The 4087-nt window shown below is 64.5% G+C and overlaps 1 protein-coding gene across 1 annotated transcript in view; it reads right to left on the bottom strand.

Annotated features, from left to right (window-relative positions):
• The window catches only part of VAV2 (vav guanine nucleotide exchange factor 2), a 124338-nt gene that overhangs the window by 91662 nt on the left and 28589 nt on the right, over nt 1-4087 (bottom strand). The gene's annotated exons all lie outside the window — the stretch shown is intronic.

Genomic DNA, 4087 nt, shown 5'->3' with positions numbered 1-4087 from the left:
CCTAAGGAGTCACGACCTCAGAAACCCACAGGGGCGGCTCTCCCCTGTCCCTGACGTCGCCTTGACAGCAGCGGCTTTGAGATTTTGCCGAATCTGCTCCCTGCACGTGTTTCATACATGTGCACACGCCCTGTCAAGAAGGTGCACCCTGACTGTCACAGCCCCCTGCCCCGGTGAGGCCAGCCTGCCGCTTCCTGGCCTCTGTGTGCAGAGGCAGCAGGTGCGAGCACACTGACCCAGCCCTCCTCGTCACATGAACAGCGGCAGCGTGTGCACACACCTCTCAGTCACCTGAAGCGGTGGGAGTCACAGCGGCCCCCGGGCCCTGCCTCTGAGCAGCTGCACCCCACTGTGGCTGCGGGGACAGCCTGCGTGTGGCCGCCCTGGGGAGCCCGCCGCATCCTGCCGGGCCCCAGAACCCGCGACCTCGGACCACATGTACCAGTCAGGCCCCTGGGATGAGAAGAGATTTGTAGCCAGTTGGGACCATGTCCTCCATACCCTGGGTGGGGTCACCAGCAGGCCCAGGCAGTCACAGACGCCCCCAGGGCCTGATGCAGTCCTGGTCTCCACCAGAGGTGTGGGGCCCTGGGCAGCCCACCCTGTTCCTGAGCCCCCTCTCTACCCTGCAGAAGGATCACACCCCCACCCAGCTCCCCCAGCCCCCATCCCCCATCTGGCTCATTCTAGCCACTGCGGCCTCTCACCCTCTCCTCACTCCTCCCGGCAGACAGCCCGTTATAGAGCTAATGCCACAGCCTGACCATAATGACAGGCCGCAGCCCTGGCTTCCTCTCCCAGTCCAGGACGCAGGCTGGCCTGCGACAGACACACCCATCTGGGCCAGGCTGGCCCTGCAAGAATGCAGCCCCCCTGGACGAGGGCCCGGGTGACCCCAGAAAAGCAATTGAGAGAAACAGCAGGGTCAGCCTGGACTAAGCCTGAAGCTGCAGCCCCAGGAAGAGGGGACCACCACTGCCCAGTGCCACCCCATCTCCCACCCTCACCCCCACACCCACCATCTCCCACCCTCACCCCCACACCCACCATCGCCCACCCTCACCCCCACACCCACCATCTCCCACTCTCACCCCCACACTCACCCCATACCCACCCCATCTCCCATCCCCACCCCTGCACTCACCAATCTCCCACCCTCACCCCCACACTCACCATGGCCCACCCTCACCCCCTGGTTTGAACCAGGACTGCTGCCCCCTGAGGAGGCTGAGGGTGCTGTGCCCCAGAAAGGGCAGCATCCTGGGTGTCCCCGGGTGAGCCCTCATCCTCTGAGAGGCACCCCATGATGGGCTCCAGAGGCAGCCTCGTCCCAGCCCCAGGGCCTCTGCACACGGCAGCCCTGTCCTGGGAGGCAGTGCTCTCTCCGATGGCACCCCGCTGTTCGCTGAGGGCACCCCATGGGGTGTGGACCTGGACCCCTGACTCGGGGAGGCTGGAGGGCTGGCCCTCCCTGTGGCCTCCACCGAGGAAGGCACAGGGTCACCCTGCCAGCGAGAGCCAGCCTGTCTCTCCCACCACCCGCCAGCCCTCACCATAATCAGGCTGGAATCAGATTAGCATGGGGGCAGGCTCTGGAGACCCCCACCCCGGGGCTCGGCTGGGTGGCCAGGAGTCAGGGAAGGGCTGAGGCCAGAGCCCCAGCCCCACATCCAGAGGCTGGCAAGGGCCCAAGGCGAGGCTCGGAGATGGAGCTGGGATCTCACGGTGGCAGAACACCATGGCCAGACTCGGGCAGCGCCCACCACGGACCCCACTGCCACCTCACCCGGCTGTCATGCACCTGGGAGTGAGGATTGGGGGCAGGAGGAGAGACAAGATGGCACCCCCACCCCTGAAGCCTGGCACCCTGATCAGTTCTCCCTCCCTCCCTAAAGGCTGCGCCCACAGCTGGGGGTGGGGTGGGGGGAATGCTATGCTTGGATGGCGCACAAGGAAAGTGGGCTGGGCTCCCCAGACCTCCCACCGACCAGCCAACCTTCCCTGCCCACTGCAGTGTCCCTCACCCCCTCCCCGGATACGGCTGCCTCAGCGCAGGGCAGGGAGGCATGGGCTGCGGGCTCCCCCACACCACCAGTCTGCCCCCGTCCACCAGTCACGGGCCCAGGGACCGGGCCTGGTGTTGGGGAAACAGACCAAACACAGTGTGTGGGGCCTCCGGCCGACAGCTACTCTCGGCCAGGAAGAGGTGAAGCAGCACCTGGGCAGGTGGACAACACCAGACACGGGGGGCGGGGAGACCCCTGGTGGACAGAGGCCAGTCCATGAGCTGTGCATGTGCAGAGCAAGCCTAGGGGACAGCAGGGAGATGACCTCGGGCTGCAGAGGCTGCGCGGAGTGAGGAGAGCCGGCCAGAGGCGCAGCTGTTGGGTGCTCTAACCACAGCAACCCCCACGTGCAACCGATGGGGACCCTGCCCCGTCCCATGCCACCCTCACAACAGCAGGGTCTGTCTGTCTGAGTGCGCGCTGGCAGCCGCTGCGTCCATCCGTCTGTCTCTTCAGAGGTCTTCCCCCTTGTCACTGCCCCTCCACCCTACCAGCACGACGTCCTTCTCCAGAGATGGGTCTTTCCTGACCACGCATGCGAAGTGCCTGGGAGCCTCGCCAACGTGCTTCTGGAGCACCGGGGCTGCCCTTCCGCCAAGACAGAGCCATCTGTCCTTTGGCCCTCCGTGCGTGGTGCGTTCAACATCCTCCTCCCGCTCCACCGTTCAGACGCGTCTTTTCTGCGATGTTCAGCATGCAACGTTCGCACGCAGACGGTGCCGTGGACATACCACGGCTTGGGTCCGGTGCACCGTCATCCTCAGAGGAATAGCCTTGCTCTTCGGTCCCCTAAGGAGGTCGTGTGCAGCGGGTTTACCTAGCGCTGCACACCCTGGGGTCTCCCGACGGCTGCTTCCAGGAGCACCGAGGTTGGATCCATGCAAGACAAAAGTCCTCGGCGACGTCAACCTTTTCTCCATTTATCACGGTGTTACCCACCGGGCCAGGTGTGAGGGTTCTGGTCTGTGCACTGAAGCTGCGGTCCTTGATCTCCATCCGCAAGGGCTTCCAGCCCTCCTCGCCTTCAGCCAGCAAGGCTGTGTCCTCTGCCCGTTGCAGCTGTTCACAAGCCTTCCTCCAACTCGGATGCCGCAGTCTCCTCCCCAGGACCCAGCTCCGCTGACAGTCTGCTGGGCACACAGCTGGAATAAGTAGGGTGCGGCATTGATGCACACAGGGCAAAGGATGGGCCAGCCCCCGAAGGCCACGGAGCCGGGCTGCCCAGACTGAAGAACTGTCCCTTGAGCTGCAGCCTGTTACTTCCCGAGCAAGCCCCGTCCCCGTGGGCACCGTCTGTGAGCTGAGCACACCAGCGGAGAGAACAGCCGGTGTCGGAAGTGACAAAAGACTGCAGGGGGCAGCCGGGGGGCCTGACCTCTGCCTCAGGAATCAGCTGTGGGCTGTTGGTCTTGGGAAGTTAGAGGTGCCCCCCCCCCAGACACCCCTCCCACAGGTTCCACAATCAGCTCCCACACCACGGGCTCCCCGGTGCTCCGGGCGACAGGTCTGCTCAGCCCCGCACAGCAGCCACCCTGTGCCAGCTGGGGATGTCTTTGATCAATAAAAAATGGGGACGGCATTAAGTCCTTGGTTTATTTATGCTTGTCCCCAAACCTCTTAACACAGCTCCGTCCCTACTTAACAGACACAGCTTGCCCGGAGGGATCTTTCAAATGGGGGGACCATGGGGTTCACCCAGATGGCCTTGTGGTGACAAGCTGTGCACATGCTCCCGGGGGCAGCAGCAGAGACCACTCATACCCTGGACAGTGGCCAGCCCACGGCAGGGCTTCAGTGCCCACTAAAGGAAGGCATGAGTGGACCTTCTGGGCTTCTCTCCACAGTCCCCCCAGGGTCCTGCTTCCCACAGAGCGGCCATGGCTCGTGAGGACACAGGGCCAGGTCACTCGGGGAGCAGCGGGGGGCCCACCTCACTGGCTGCCGTTCTCACAGCACAGAGAGACCGTGGAGCCCGAGGCCTGGTCAGGGCCACCGACTCCCGGGGCTGCCTCTATACCCCA

The sequence above is a fragment of the Echinops telfairi genome, unplaced genomic scaffold (assembly GCF_000313985.2).
Source record: "Echinops telfairi isolate 266 unplaced genomic scaffold, ASM31398v2 ScPeMD7_25;HRSCAF=90, whole genome shotgun sequence".
NCBI lineage: Eukaryota > Metazoa > Chordata > Mammalia > Afrosoricida > Tenrecidae > Echinops > Echinops telfairi.
This window is presented reverse-complemented; position numbering and strand designations above follow the sequence as displayed.